At 39.0% G+C, this 17653-nt stretch overlaps 1 pseudogene; it reads left to right on the forward strand.

Annotated features, from left to right (window-relative positions):
* Positions 1-11641: 11641 nt before the first annotated feature.
* On the forward strand, positions 11642-14813 carry Sik3-ps1 (SIK family kinase 3, pseudogene 1; annotated as a pseudogene).
* Positions 14814-17653: the final 2840 nt, after the last annotated feature.

The following is a 17653-nucleotide window of genomic DNA, read 5'->3' on the forward strand; positions in this document are numbered from 1 at the left end:
GTTCTAGGCGTCGGTAATTCAAGCATTTGGGCTAATAGCCACTTATCAATGAGTGCATACCATGTATGTCTTTCTGTGATTGGGTTAGCTCACTCAGGATGATATTTTCCAGTTCCAACCATTTGCCTACGAATTTCATAAAGTCATTGTTTTTGATAGCTGAGTAATATTCCATTGTGTAGATGTACCACATTTTCTGTATCCATTCCTCTGTTGAAGGGCATCTGGGTTCTTTCCAGCTTCTGGCTATTATAAATAAGGCTGCGATGAACATAGTGGAGCACGTGTCTTTTTTATATGTTGGGGCATCTTTGGGTATATGCCCAAGAGAGGTATAGCTGGATCCTCATGCAGTTCAATGTCCAATTTTCTGAGGAACCTCCAGACTGATTTCCAGAGTGGTTGTACCAGTCTGCAACCCCACCAACAATGGAGGAGTGTTCCTCTTTCTCCGCATCCACGCCAGCATTTGCTGTCACCTGAGTTTTTGATCTTAGCCATTCTCACTGGTGTGAGGTGAAATCTCAGGGTAGTTTTGATTTGCATTTCCCTTATGAATAAAGATGTTGAACATTTCTTTAGGTGTTTCTCAGCCATTCGGCATTCCTCAGCTGTGAATTCTTTGTTTAGCTCTGAACCCCATTTTTAATAGGGTTATTTGTCTCCCTGCGGTCTAACTTCTTGAGTTCTTTGTATATTTTGGATATAAGGCCTCTATCTGTTGTAGGATTGGTAAAGATCTTTTCCCAATCTGTTGGTTGCCGTTTTGTCCTAACCACAGTGTCCTTTGTCTTACAGAAGCTTTGCAGTTTTATGGGATCCCATTTGTCGATTCTTGATCTTAGAGCATAAGCCATTGGTGTTTTGTTCAGGAAATTTTTTCCAGTGCCCATGTGTTCCAGATGCTTCCCTAGTTTTTCTTCTATTAGTTTGAGTGTGGTTTGATGTGGAGGTCCTTGATCCACTTAAAGTTTTAAGAAAAATTCACCCAGTTATGGATATTCAAAATATCACATTATATTTTCTATTAAGATTCCCATAAAGATGTTTTCTGGCATTCAGGTAACTGCTCTATTTTTATTCTTAGTGGAATATTAACATGAGACTGTGACCTCCTCAACCTGTACAGGCTAAGAAGGTCACAGTAGTTGAGGAGGTCACATGAGATTACACTTTCCAAAATCAAAATATAGATGTTTACTTCTGTTAAATCTTTATGAAAACTCTGTTATACACTCAAAGTTGTATTTCCACTGTGTCAGTTAGAAATTTCAAACTGACAATGCAATGACAATGTACTACTATTTGTTCTGGATTTACCTATGGTTGCTTTGTCCTTTATTCAATTATACCTTCAACCATAGAGAATTATATCCTATGTCTTTTACAGTATACAGTGTGTGTGTGTGTGTGTGTGTGTGTGTGTGTGTGTGTGTGTGTGTGTGTGTATTTAGGAAGTAGTTGACTTTACATGCAGGTGTGACAGACCTTAAAAATTGAAAAGTGTTTCTAGCCTCTCTATATATAAATTAATGTGTGTGGAGTAAACTGTGGTTCTCTATATATAAATATTGTGTTCTAAAATTAAAGTTAAATTGTACCACATAGGATTCTTTCTCTTGCTAACTATTCAGAATTTGGGCATATAATTCAGTCAGTAGACCACTTGTCTAAAACTCACAAAGGTCATGGTTTGACACCAACATTACTTAATTTTGCATAGTCACCTTAACTCAGGAGTTTTCACCTTCTTATTACTATAACACTTTAATGCATTAACTCATGTTGTGCTCACCTGTAATGAGAATATGATTATATTTATTATTCAAAACATTAATTTGCCCCATTATGAATCATAACATGTCTATGTGTTGTTCTTTATGGCCTTAGGTGGTGCCTACAAAAGGGTCCTGTGATGAGAGAGGGGTCATGAATCATTAGTTCAGAACTGCTGTTCTAAATGTGTTGGCAGGATATTCAGAAGTTAAAAGTCATTCACACTGTCAAAGAAAGACAAAACTACCTCCAGTAAACATTCTGTTTTTCATCCTGCCTTACTTCATTTTATCTTTTCTTCCTCAATGAGTACTCTTCATGGCTTCCTTTCCTTCTGATAGCAATTTCCTCAAAGCCAACATCCTCTACTTTTACTCAACTAAATACCACATGTTTAGGTACCCATCACTAACTTTGGAAGTCTACATCTTCTAAGGGAGCAATTCATTTAATTCACTATATTGTTAGAGTTATTGTTAGCTATAATTTTCATAGGCTTGTTTATTTACTATACTTTGATTCTGCTTAAAGATTTATTGCCATCTCTACTTTTTTTTCTCACTCTGGACCATTTCTTCTTTTATTAAAAATACATTATTTTCTTTTTAAAAATCTGATTACAGTTTTACCCTTCTCTAATATCAGGTTCTCTCTACATTTTCTCTATGCTGGGTCCAGTCCATTTTGCTTTTCATTAGAAAACTATCCACTTCTACAAGATAACAAAACATAACAGAATATAAGCTAATTTAAAAAAATTATCAAATTTAACTACGACAAGAGAAATCAAAATAATAAAAAGATTGTAAGTGAATTCTTAGATTCAAGGACCCTCTATTAACTCACTTAGAGCTCCTAAAAATACAAATTGCAGAAGACCAGGGGCAGAACCAATACATGGTCTCACCTTGTTGTTTTATTCACTGTGAATTCATATAAGCATTGCTTAATTCATTGATATGACCTTATACTCCTGATATCCTCTAGCCCCTATTTCTCTTACACATCTTCTACCTCTTTTTCCATGTGGTTCTCTGACATCTGGGAAGAGAAATTTGAAATGGTCATCCTATTAGACTTTTTCTCTCTCTTTCTCTTTTTCTCTCTTTCTCTCCCTCTTTCCCTGCCAACCTCTCTCTCACTCTCCCCTCCTCATCTCTTCCCCCCACTTGATATTCATAGTGTCTGACTATTGCTGTCTGTATCTTTTTCTCTCTGCTGTAAGAAAAAGCTTGTCTGTTGCTGAATGAATGTGGCACTGCTCTATAAATATAGCCAAAGATCATTAGAAGTCATTTTAATGTTACCTATTTTACTTTATAGATCAGGTCTCTGGGATATCTAGTCTCCAGTTCTTTGTTAAACTAGAAGAACCTAACACAGGCTTCATTTTGTGGTATAGACTTTGGTTAGCTACTCCCACTAGTATTGCCCTAGTATATTTTGTAGGCAGACTAAATTGGAGGGAAAAGGTTTTGTCACTGGGTTGCTATTTACATTTCTTTTTTGGTAACCTACACTGTACCTTCCAGTTCCAGAGCTATTTGAAGAAAGAGAAGGTATATGATGGTACCAGCTGAAATATTCCATGTTCAATGAGTTTTTCTATGTTGTCTTCAACAATGAGGCCTTACTACAAGTATGTGGAAAGTAACTGATTGTCTTGCTGCTAGTGTCCACCAGCATCCGGGTAATAGGGGAAGACAGAGAAGGAGTAATGGCTTAGGTGGTTTGGGTTAAAAGATGCTAACTTTGGCAGTTTAACTCTGTCTTGCTATTCTGGGACCAGTAGCTAGTGACTTCTAGCAATTTGACTCCTGCTGATAGCAGCATGAGATTTTAAAACAGGCCTAGTTATTTGTGCTCTTTTCTTCTTGACCCAAGGTCTCCTTGCTACCCAGGCAAGGTAAGAGTCTCTGAGCCTGTTAGGGCTTTGTGAGCTAGAGAGAAAAGAATGGAAAGGAAGGAAGATACACACACACACACACACACACACACACACACACACACACACACACAGGTTGGGCTTGACCATCTGATTTCATCAATTCATAGATAAAAATGTTACATAGATAAAATGTTACAAAAAGGGTAGTTAAAGAAGGATGTATATAGTAAGTTCTAATCAGTATATTTTGTACTATAAGCTCATTATAAGTAAAAGACAACAATTTTACATGGACTTGCTTTATCATAGTGCACTCCTGTGACTTCATACTTGGACCTGACCTTGACTGAATATGTTCTTTTGATCAGAAGTCTTTCCCAAGCTTCTTTTTCTTCTTAGTTCAATTTAAGAAAGCTCATTGTATGATTTATTATGCAGCCTTTACTTACTATCTTTGAGTTGGAGGCACATTCTATTATTGATTCTAACTTTTTGCATTGTTTGTCAAAAGAACTAAAATCATTTCCTTATACTTTCTTCCTAAAATTACTTGAATCAACTCTGGGATGCTATAAAGTCATTAATTTATCTAGACAGCATTAATTTATGAAATTTCTTCTTCATGTTGATCTGTAGGAAATTGGATCAATAGGGTAGGCTGATGCCCAAGAATCATTAGACTATCTGATAGTGGCAGGAAAGGCACATAGCAGTGAAAAGAAATCCTGTGACAAAGTCTCTGAGTCCATCCTTTGCAACCATACAAAATAGTGGGCAGTCCCCAGGAAAAACACTTTCTTGTCATACCCATTCCTATATGGCTTCTATCATCTCTTCCTTTTGAATAAAGCAAAATGAATGAAGAATCTGTCTATTTTACACATTGTATAACAGACTGTATATGTTTGCCAATGACTGGAAGAAAAAACAAACGCAAATTAATTTCTAAATTTATAGGAAATTACATCCACAAAACACTTCACATTTAATGTACACACAGATATGTAAATCAAAATAACCCAGAGATTCCACCTTCCATCATTCAGAATGGTTAAGATCAAAACCTCTGGTGACAACACATGTTGGCAAGGATGTGGAGAAAGAGGAACACCCCTCCAGTGCTGGTAGGATTGCAAACTGGTACAACCAATCTGGAAATCAACTTGGACATTCCTCAGAAAATTGAAAATAGATCTACCTAAAGACCCAGTAATACAACTCTTGGTAATATATCCAAAAGATGCCCCACCAGTCCACAAGGGCATATGTTCCACTATGTTCATAGTGACCTTATTTGTGATAGCCAGACGCTGGAATCAACCCAAATGTCCCCCAACAGAATAATGGATAGAGAAAATGTGGTTCATGTACAGAATAGAATACTCTTCAGCTATGAAAAATGAAGAAATCCTGAATTTTGCAGGCAAATGGATGGAACTAGAAAATTTCATCCTGAGTGAGGTAATTCAGAACCAAAAAATAAAAAACAAAAGCAAAAACAACAAAAAAAGAAACAAAACCCCCAAAACATGCACTGTATATTCTCACGAATAAGAGGATATTAGCCAAAAATACAAAACAAACAATCAAGCAAACAACAACAACAACATACCCAAGTACAGAATGCCTCAAGATACAGTCCACAGAACTCAAAAAGTTTATCAAACTGAAGGGCCCAAGTAAGGATGCCTCATCCCACTTGAGAGAGAGAGAGAAAAAAAAAACAACTACAAAGGGTGAGGGAGGGAGAGACATAGAAGGAAAATCTGATGGGGTTGGGGACAAAGGGGAACGTGATCTAGTATGGGGTGGGGGAAAAGGAGTGAATCCCAGAGGGCCAGCAGAAAGAATAGAAAGAGGTGACCTTGGGAGGAAGAATGTTGGGAGGACCCTCCAGAATGTACCAGAGACCTGGAAAGTGATAGACCCTAAGGACTCAAAGGATTGGACCCTAGATGAAATACCCTACAATGGGGGGAAGAAACTTGTTGAACCAACCTCCAGCACAGAGAGGTCATCAGGTGAGGGACAGGGTTGATATCTCACAGTCAATATTCTGGTCCATAATTGTTCCTATCTGAAAGAACTGTAGGGATTGGAATCGAGAAGAACTGGAGGAAAAGAAGGTCCAATGACAGGCCCAAATGGTGATCCAGCTCAAGGGGAGGCCCCAAGACCTGACATCATTACTTAGACAATGGGGCTTTCACAAAAAGGGACTTGTTATGACTGTGCTCCAAAAGACCCAACAAGCAGATGAAAGAGTCAGATGGAGATAATTGCACCCAACCAATTAACAGAATCTGTTGATCCCTGTGGTTGAATGAGGGAAAAGCTGGAGGAAGCTGAGGCAGAGTGTGACCCTGTAGGAGGGTCAGCAGTCTCCATTATCCTGGATCACTAAGATCTCTCAGACACTGGATCACCAACCAGGCAGCATACACCAGCTGTTATGAGGCCCCCAACACATATACAACAGAGGACTACCAGGTCTGGGTTCAGTCAGAGAAGATGCACCTAACCCCTCAAGAGTCTGAAGGTCCTACGGAGTTTAGAGGTCTGGTAGTGTAGGTGTGGTGAGGATACATTCATGGAGACACGGGCATATTGGAGAAGAGGTATGTGATGTAGAAAATTGGAGGGTGGACTCAGAGGGGAATAAAGTCTGGAATGTAATTATACACACCCACACACCCACCCCTCCACACACCCACACACATATGAAACTAATGAAATATGGTTATTACTCTGGAGCTCTGAAGAGTGAGGAAAGTGATTCCAAGTCATGACAACTTGAACTACAGTTATTATTCAGGGGAACTTGATGAAGCTTTCTCCCCAATGTGTAAACATCCTGGTGTGTGTGTGTGTGTGTGTGTGTGTGTGTGTGTGTGTGTGTGTATGTGTCCACGTGCATGTGTGTGTGCAACACTATATATATGCATGTAGAGTTTTGAGAAAAAGACTTAGTCATTCATGTGAGTTCCAAAGATTAAATTCATGTTTTGTGGAAATTGCCTTTACCCATTGACTATCTTGTGAACCCTCAGTTCTCAACAATACTTTAGGCCACAAACTCAATCCTTAGTACTTTGAAGCAAATAAAGTACTTAAAGAATTGAGCAAGAGAATAGAAAAATGGATAGAGAAAAATTATCAGTCATAAATAGTATGATAGTTTATTCTATTACACAACTACAGTAAAGTCTTACAAAATGGAGATCAATTTGATGAGGTTTAAGTGGGAGAAGACAAGGGAATTTAGCATATGTGATTAGATGTCCAGGGCCTTCTCAGCTGGAATGAGTTGCAACATCAGGGGCAGACAAAAAAACTGATGATCTCTGTACTCGTAAGAAATGTAACTCTTTCTTACTGTTTGGTACTAAAATCTTAACTGTTTATTGCTCTTGTGTGCTTAATTGTGTGCTGGAGAAACTTAATTCTTTATCTATCTTATTACACTCTTTGCTTGAATAAGCCATGAAAATCTTAACTCTTACTTAATTTATAAACTTACTTTATAATGGCAGTTAACATATGTATAACCTCAGGGAATTAAGTAGAGGATTGATTACTAAGGTTCTTTTGTCTGTTGTTTGGAAGCCTTGACTCTCACTGGCCAGGCAAGAGGAAAACTTGGAGCAATTAATTTTTCTTGAACCAGAAAAAGAAATTTACACCTATAAAAAGAAAAAACCTTTTACACAAGCAAATATGCATATACACACATTTATACAAATCTAGATATACATTTACATTTAGTTGGGTCCAATAATCTCATCTGTCTCACTGACATATATTCTTGCATGGACACACACACACTACTATTTTACATACAGTAAATTGTTTATTCCACTGTATGACCATATTTATCACATAATAGCTTTACAGCAAGCCTAAAAGGAATGTTTGATCATAATTCCATTGCATGCCTGCAGAGCCCTAACTATAGTTTTTGTATTACAGAAGACTTAATAGTTACTAGTGTAAATTTAATTATTCTATATAGTCATTGTTAGAATTTAAAAAATCATCTATTTGTCTATATAGCACCGCTACAAGATAGTACATGTTGGTTGATCTGTAAATCATCCAAAAATCTACCCCACAGGGTAGGCTAATGCACAGGAATTACTGTTCTAATTTCATACTGAGAAAAAGAACGTATAACTTGCAAGAATTAATATTGATGAGAGTCACTTGCTAGCCTTTACCATATCCTAAATTTCTCCTGACCTAGAAAAGTGATTATGATAACTTGTGTACTATACAATTTAAACAAGTTAAGAAAGGACACAAAAATAACTTGGAACACTGCACTGGCAGAGCCAATGACTTTCTGGCATAGGGAAACTGAAGATCTTCTGTCATAACATTGAATACACTGAGTGGAAACAAAGCAGTTTGTAGCGGAGGTCTTAGCCACTCTGTCAGTGATGTATAGAATTTGACTGATGAAAAAAAAACAGTTGAGCTTTTGGCAGTCATTTATCACTTACTATAATTTCCTGAGAATAGAAATTTCCCATCCTAGAGGAAGAGGGATATTCCTAAGATTCAAGAGGTGAGTTAAACTTATACACTCAAGTATCCCCTGCAACCTGCAAAGTTGACTCATGCATCCACAAAATTAGATAAACTCTGACAATTTTTGAAGTGAGAAGAATATGATTCATTAATTGGTCCAGCTATATGTAGGCCATGAAGTGATCAGCACAGTGTGCTTGTGAAATGCAAAAACTAGTTTTCCACTTCCCACACCAAGAGAGAATTTCTGGGATACATGGAGAGAAGGCTTTTGCCCAAAACTTGGTAGACAAAGGCAGCCTTTTAATTGTAGTTCAAAATATTACTTCAAAATGCAAAACAGCTAAGTGAATGAGAGCCATACTCTTATATTAATAGCAGCATTATAACATATGAACAATAAATAAATGATATTTGCTAAATCAAACACAAAATTTCTTTGTTTATTTTACTATTTTAAAGTCTAAAAAGAGAATATTGTTATTTTATTCAATTACATTTTACTATCCCTCAGTGGAGTTATGTGTACTGGGGAAGTATACCCATACACATTCCTAGGTTTGAATATAGATTGTGAGGTTTGGTGGGAATCATCTTGACCAACTGAGTCATTCTGATAGCCCAAGTGTACCTTTTTATGGCCAACTCAAAGTAGCCAATCTCATAGTTAAAACTCATCACAGAGGCAAAACTTGAAAAAGTAGACTACAGATAGTTAAGACGGGAATTACCTGAGGCTGAAAACACTAGCACACTTTTGTCAAGTGTCACAAGTGAGTAATTTTATAGATAGGGATCCATTTGGATAAAGTTTGTGTATTTCAGAGGGAAGACTTATCCCCTTGCAATATTCAGTGTTTTACATTTGCATTATATACACCTACAGATGAACATAAGCATTCCTCTTCTGTTTTAACTACTGTTTTTTCTCCATATTCAATGACAGCTGCTTAGGTGTCTTCAAAATTACAACCCAATTAAGAAAAATGCAATGCTTCTTATCTATGGGGATATGCTCTACAATTGTGCCTTCTCTATTAAGTAGCTTAGAGTTAGGAAATACGATCAAGGGGAGTTGGAGTTTTCTATTGAGAAAAATAGGAAGTCTGCATGCTGCTATTGGTTTTTGGAGTTGAAATGGGTGCTTTTTCCAAGTATCTTCAAAACTGACAAACATGATTTTATTTGGAGGGAAGTTATTGCTGGTGGAATCTGCTTTAGTCTGTTAGACCAGAATACATCCCAATCCAAGGACTTTGTATTACAAAGTAAATATACAAACACAGGTACACAGAGAAAAGAAAGCTCCTGAATGTGAGGGAGATACTGAAGTGAAAAGTCGATAAGCCAGAAGACAGTAATGATGGTAAGCAACCACAAAAGTGTGTGGAACATTACTAGTCAGTCTTTTGAAGACTTTCCAGGAGAAACTAGTTCTTGAAACACCTTGTCTTTGAGCTGTTAGCAGCAGAACTAGGAGTTGATAAACTGCTGTTTCAAGACAGGTTGTTACAATAGCCTCAGGAAACATGCAAAATATAATGGAATTAACCAATGGAAAGCAGAATCTGACTATTAGAACCAATTGCTGAACAAATGTCCTTAAGAGACAAGAAAGGGTCTTAAATATGGAATGATGCTTCAAAAAGACACAAAATTGGTATTTATGGCAATAGTCAATGGGGCAATGATCGGGGTTACTTAAATAAATTAATAAGAATAAGGTCACAACACTTTCTTGCTAAGCAGAAACAAGTCATAGTAAATGAATTGTTGAATCTCTAATAAGTACAAAAGTTGTAACTCTCCTTCTAACAGCTTAGGAGGGGTAAGCTCCAACCATTCAAGCCTACCAATGAAGAGGCCATGCTTCTGAAGATCTTAAGCTCCCAGGATAGTCACTATTCCACAGAATGCTCTAACAGCCATAATGTCTCCAAACTGTATGGCCAATAAATTGTGTAAAAGATCTAAATGATGAGAAAATTTAAATGATGCTGAAACTAAATGAGACATAAATAAACTCAGATATTAAACAATTATGGGATGATTCAAACCAGGTGTATTATTAGATTAAAGTCAGATTCAACCCATTATAAAAGACATTGTAAATTTATAAACTAAAAAACAATATCTCCTGTAAAATAGTATAAAATGGGGATGTCTAAATGATTGAAGGAAAATGTGTTTGCCATGTAGGCCTGATCACATGAATTCGATTTCTAGTACAATTGTAAAGGTCACAGAACAAAACCAACTCCAAAATGCTGTCCTCTCACCTCCACATATATGCTGTGGCACACACACACACACACACACACACACGCGCGCGCGCGCGCGCTCAATCAATAAATAAGAGTCAAAATTCAGGTGTAACTATATGGTTGAGCCAAACATACACAAAACGGAACTGTTTAGATGTCTTACTAGTTAAAATTGTTAAGATTGCCTGGTGCTTTTGCAGAAGACAAGAATTCACTCCAAACACACGGGTAGCTTCACAATTTTCTGTACATTAGTTTTTATTTACTATTCAGGAACCCACCACACATGTGCACTTTCACACTTGCAGACAGGCACATACATACATACAAATTTTAAAATCCTAAAAAGTAGAAAAATACAGAAAAGAACAAACAACCAAATAATTAAATCTGCAGTGTTGTATTAATAGGTGCATTGCAACAAATGAACACCAAAAAATATTTCCTAAGTCACAAAGAAATTCTTTTTTCATTACTTCTTTTTTACTTTAATAACTAGAAAAGAGGAATTTTTGTTTTGTTAAAAAGTATTATCTATTGGGGGAGGTATATGTGCCTGGGAAGATTTGCCCATGGAGGTCAGGAGTTTGCCCTCTCCACTCCACATTGTAGTGTCCTCAGTTTGAATACAAGTTGTCAGGCTTGGTAGAAAACAACTTGACCAACTAACTGTTGGGAGCTGTTTCACCATTTCTCTGAAGCAACAACAACAAAAAAAAGCTACAAAGTCTGTCTGACATGCAGAGCCAAGGCAGGTCAGGGCCAGTTGGAAGATTTTCTGGCCTGCTGAGTCATGGATTAAAGGAGGTGCACTTGGGACTCAAGACTAGGGGCTGAAGATTCTGTTGACCTTGATGGAGAGAACAAAGGCTTTTCAGATAAGAAGAAATGTGTTGTGCACATTTTAGCAAATTATTTCTGTTAGCTTGTGGACTTTTTTCCTATGATGCTGTAAAGTACATAAAGCCTAAGAGAATTAAACTGGAGGCTGTCACAGTTCAGTTTTGACTGCATAGCCCTCCCAATTTCTAACCATTGTCCCTTGAGTCTTCTTTTCTGTCTTTCTTAAAACCAGCCTTACTCCCCCATCAGAGGACTGTTTGATCTCGCAGTGTCCAGACCCATACAGGTGGCACTCAAATAGGGGATGCTCTGAGAGTGTGGGAACAAATTGGTGGGGACCATGGTAGAGTGTAAAACAAACAGACAAACAGCCCTTGGTAAAGATAAAGGAGCAATGACTGCCCCTAGGGAGTAAGATATAGGGAAATATAGATAAGGCAGTAAGTAAAAACAGAAAGTGACATCATAAAAAGTAAGGGATCTTGGAAAAAGAGAGCTTGTAAAAAGTAAAAGTACAAAAGAAAAAAAGAAAAAGAAAAATGGAAATGGCCATATGTGTTTTGTATAGACGTTTTCTGTATAATATGCTTTGTTAAAAAATCTAAACACAAAAAAACAAAAAAAAATTTAATCACCCCACAACAAACCCAAAAGAAGAGAACCACACAAACACAATACCACTACTAACAACTAAAATAACAGAAACCAAAAATCTCTCAACATCAATAGACTCAATTCCACAATAAAAAGACATAGGTTAACAGACTGGATATGTAAACAGGACTCAGTACTTTGTTGCATACAGGAAACACACATCAATAAAAAAGAGAGACACTACTTCAGACTAAAGTCTGGAAAAAAAATTTTGCCCAAGCAAATTGTCCCAAGAAACAAGCTGCAGTAGCCATTCTAATATCTAATAAAATAGACTTTCAACCAAAAGTTATAAAAAGAGATGGGGAAAGATACTTTATACTCATCAAAGAAAAAGCACACCAAGATGAACTCTCAATTCTGAACATCTATGCCCCACATGCAAGGACACACCCATTTGTAAAAGAAACATCACTAAAGGTCAAAACACAATTGAACCTCTCACAATGGTAGTGGGAGACTTCAACACCCAACTCTCACCAATGGACAGATCATGGAAAAAAAACTAGACCAAGGCACAGTGAAACTAATAGAAGTTATAAACCAAATGGATTTAACAGATATCTATAATATTTCACTGTAAAACAAAAAATATACCTTCTTCTCAGCACTTCGTGGTATGTTCTCCAAAATTGACCATATAATTGGACACAAAACAAGCATCAGTAGATACAAGAAAATTGTATTACTACACAATAAAGTTGGTCTTTAAGAGCAACAAAAACAACAAAGTCCACATACCCATGAAAACTGTACAACTCTCTATGCAATGATAACTTGATCAGGAAAGAAATAAAAAAAGGAATGAAAGACTTTCTAGAATTCAATGAAAAAGAAGGCAGAGCATATCCAAACTTATGACCATGAAAGCCACAGTGAAAGCCATGCTAAGAGGAAAATTCATAGCACTACGTGCCCTCATAAAGAAACTGGAGAGGGCTGCTGGGGTTTCTGTGATCTGAGCAGGAGGACTCGGGCTGGCTGGACACCTGCTATCTCTGACTGCAGTGGGGACACCAACATCCCCCACCACAGTGCCTCCTGCCACCTGCCCTCCGTGTCCCCCAGCCCCAGCCACCTGCAATTCAACGACCGCACTCATCAGCTTTTATGAAATTAACTGCACTTCTGCAAGAACATCTTTGCTGTAGTCAAGTGGGACATGCACCTCATCACAAAAGCCAAGGTTGCTATTAAAATCATAAATAATATCCAGCTCGATGAAGAAACCTTGAAGATTTTCCAGGAGGTTCAGATAATGAAGATGCTTTGCCATCCACATATCATCAAGCTGTACCAAGTTATGGAGACATAACACATGATTTACCTTGTGACAGAATACACTAGCAGAGGGGAGATATTTGACCACTTGGTGGACCATGGAAGAAGGGCAGAGAAGGAAGCTTGGCAGAAATTCAAACAGATCATCACATCTGTGTGTTTTTGTCAGTGTCAGAATATCATTCATCATGATTGAAAAGTTGAAAATTTGCTTCTGGATGCCAATATGAAAATCAGAGTAGCAGATTTGGGTTTCAGCAACCTCTTCACTCTGGGGCAGCTGCTGAAGACGTGTTATGGCAGCCTTCTCAATGCCACACCAGAGCTCTTTGACTGCAAGGAATATGACAAGCCCAAGGTGGACATATGGAGTCTTGGCATTGTCCTCTATGTGCTTGTGTGTGGTGCCCTACCATTTGATGGGAACACAGTGCAGAATCTTCAGGCCCATGTGCTTAGTGGCAAGTCCTGCCTTCCATTCTTCATGTCCACAGGGTGTGAGCACTTGATCCCGCACATACTGGTGTTATATCAAAATAAGTGCCACTGAATGGAGCAGATCTACAGGCACAAGTAGATGAAGCTCAGAGGTTTGGACCGTCCCCAACTTTGACAGGTTAATAGAAGAATGCAAGCAACTGAAGGAGGAATGGCAGTTGGATCCCCTCAACAATGATGTTCTCTTGTCCATGGAAGACATGGGACTGGACAAGGAGAGCACATTTCAGTCATTCAAGTCAGATGCCTATGAATTACTATACTGAAATTACAGTCTCCTGTGCAATTGACCTAAGAGACAAAACTGCATCCTGGAGCACTTCCCAGCATGCCCAACGACATAGCTTTTCAGGCACTAGCTAATATCCAGGCAGAGCACACAGGCACTGCCTTGAACATTAGTGTCCCCCAAGTTCAGCTGAGAGGATTCAACTCAAAGAACCAATTTATAGAGCCTGACAAGGACCATGAACTTGGACAGTGATGAGTGTGAAGAGCCTTCTCCAGAAGCCTTTGTTCACTATTTGTCAATGAGGATGCACATGGTGTGAGTGGCTGACCCATGTACAGCAGTTATAGAAGACATGCAGAAGCTCCTGCCCAGATTTCCTAGAGCAAACCCACAGGCTCCATTCCTGCAGGTGGATTCTAACATGAACTTCATGCACAACCTGGTGCCCATGCCAAGTCTGAGGCCAACTGGGCAGCTTGAGTACAAGGAACGGTCTCTACTATAGCCACGTACACTACAGCTACTGAACAGAATGGGGCCCCTTGGCCAGGGAGTCTCAGATGGAAGTGTCAAGATCCAACTGCATGCCCAGCCACTGCTCAAGAACCCATGGGGACGGCCCCCACTTGTTATCATGACATCAGCAGTGTGGTCTCTTTGCTCAAGCCAGATGGCATGCCCACCCCACGAAAGTAACAAATACTGCCCAGAAAATTTCATTTTTATAAGTAACATTGGAAGCCCCCTAAGTGACAGCAATAACCTTAGGAATGTGTACTCTCCTCCCTCCTTCCTTCCTTATCTCCTACTTCCACATTGCAACTCTAGTAGTGTTCAGAAGGCCTAAAGCCTGCTTCCAGCTGTCATGAACTGTTTACTGAGAAGGAATTCGAGATGATGGTGATCCTAGCTATTCTGGCCATGGACCTCAGGCTTGGACTTCTTCCCAGGAGAATGAATGAATTACTAACTCCTGTGCTCTTTGCTGTGTGTTTCTTCCACTCCCTTGTATCAATGATGAGATATTAGGAAGAACAAAACAACACGGGGAGTTAGAGGGCAGAGACAGATGTAAATAGCCATTGTTTGCAGAACCTTGTTGAGAGATGCCTGATTCACAAAGAACAACAGTGACTATCAGGTGTACTGTGAGGTCTGATGGCCTCAGATCCAATAGCTGTGGTCTTCAGCTCCATGCATGGCCCCCTGTAGAGTTGTCTTTCTTTTTTATGTTGAGGGTTTTCACCATGTATTTTCCCAGAAATATAGGTGTTCTTCAAGATTATATGTTTTCCCTTGAGGGAAGTTGAAATAAAATGGTTTTCAGGGGGAAAAAAGAAGCAAGAGACATCCTACTCTTGTAACTTAACAACACACCTGAATGCCCTACAACATAAAGAAACAAACACACTCAAGAGAATATGGCAGGAAAGAATCAAACTCAGGGCTCAAATCAACCAATTAGAAACAAAGAGAATAACACAAAGAATTAACAAAACTAAGAGTTGGTTCTCTGAGAAAAAATCAACAATACAGATAAACCCTTAGTCAAAATAACTAAAGGTCACATTGACGGTGTCCAAATTAACAAAATCAGAAATGAAAAGGGAGACAAAACAACACAAACTGGAGAAATTAAAAAAAAATCATCAGATAAAATACATGTCTGAACCATAACTGGGGTAAAGTTATTTTCAGAAAATTCTCACATGCCATTTGTTGCAAAGCTCAAGAGAGACAATTTGATTATACAATTTATATTCTCTGGGGAAGATGCTAAGGAGCTCATTGGTTCCAGCTCTGTTCCATTGCTCATGTGCAGTGTAAGATGCTCAGGATCAGCTTCTATTGCCTCACATGAATTGAGAAAGAACCCTTTCCCCTTCCCTCATTGGTAGTAGTGTACCCTAAGCTATTTCCAGTAAGAGAATAGCATAACAGAAGCAGTAGTTACAAGGCAGACATATCTGAAGGAGTATTATATGACATGAAACATGGTTTTTGTTTGTTTATGAAAGCAAACTATTGGAGCTCGTAGCAGCACCCCATGAGCAAACTTGAGCCTCGGGACCACAGGTAAGACAAACCTTCCTGCTCCAAGCAACATGCCTGGTGAACTCAGGACACACAGAGGCAAAATTCCTCTAGGACCGAACACTTCCGGTTTTTAGCAGGATTCCCAAACCCGTGGATAGCTGCCCGCAGCAGCTAGCTGCTCCCAAACCCTGTGGGAGAGAGACATCACCGCCTGGACAGGTGGGCACTTCTGAGACTGCAGAGCGGAAGAGACCACAACACTGCCCACCCCTGCCCACATGCCAGGCACAAGAGGAAACTGTATACACCCTCTGGGTTCCCTTGGATAAGGGCACAGCAGCAGCAGGACCCCTGCATCTGAGACACCGACTGAACCTGAAGGGACCGACCAGATAAACAGTTCTCTGCACCTAAATCCCATGGGAGGGAGAGCTAAACCTTCAGAGAGGCAGACATGCCTGGGAAACCAGAAGAGATTACACTCTGCCCACATTACTGATTCCAGAGGAAAACAGCAAACGCCATCTGGAACCCTGGTGCACGGAAGCTCCCTGAAAGAGCAGCACAGATCTTCCTGGTTGCTGCCCGAACGGAGACCTCATAAGCAACACCCCACAAGCAAACTTGAGCCTCGGGACCACAGGTAAGACAAACCATCCTATTCCAAGCGACCTGCTAAGTGAACTCAGGACACAGGCCCACAGGAACAGCTGAAGACCTGTAGAGAGGAAAAACTACACGCCCAAAAACAGAACACTCTGTTCCCATAACTGCCTGAAAGAAAACAGGAAAACAGGTCTACAGCACTCCTGACACACAGGCTTATAGGACAGTTTAGACACTGTCAGAAATAGAAGAACAAAGTAACAAGATGGCGAGAGGCAAATGCAGGATTCCAAGCAACAGAAACCAAGACTACATGGCATCATCGGAGCCCAATTCTCCCACCAAAGCAAACATGGAATATCCAAACACAACAGAAAAGCAAGATCTAGTTTCAAAATCATATTTGATCATGATGCTGGAGGACTTTAAGAAAGACATGAAGAACTCCCTTAGAGAAACACAGGAAAACATAAATAAACAGGTAGAAGCCTACAGAGAGGAATCACAAAAATCCCTGAAAGAATTCCAGGAAAACACAATCAAACAGTTGAAGGAATTAAAAATGGAAATAGAAGCAATCAAGAAAGAACACATGGAAACAACCCTGGACATACAAAACCAAAGAAGAGACAAGGAGCCATAGATACAAGCTTCACCAACAGAATACAAGAGATGGAAGAGAGAATCTCAAGAGCAGAAGATTCCATAGAAATCATCGACTCAACTGTCAAAGATAATATAAAGCAGAAAAAGCTACTGGTCCAAAACATACAGGAAATCCAGGACTCAATGAGAAGATCAAACCTAAGGATAATAGGTATAGAAGAGAGTGAAGACTCCCAGCTCAAAGGACCAGTAAATATCTTCAACAAAATCAGAGAAGAAAACTTCCCTACCCTAAAGAAAGAGATACCCATAAGCATACAAGAGACCTACAGAACTCCAAATAGATTGGACCAGAAAAGAAATACCTCCCATCACATAATAGTCAAAACACCAAATGCACAAAATAAAGAAAGAATATAAAAAGCAGTAAGGGAAAAA

The sequence above is a fragment of the Rattus norvegicus genome, chromosome 9 (assembly GCF_036323735.1).
Source record: "Rattus norvegicus strain BN/NHsdMcwi chromosome 9, GRCr8, whole genome shotgun sequence".
In the NCBI taxonomy this organism is placed as follows: domain Eukaryota; kingdom Metazoa; phylum Chordata; class Mammalia; order Rodentia; family Muridae; genus Rattus; species Rattus norvegicus.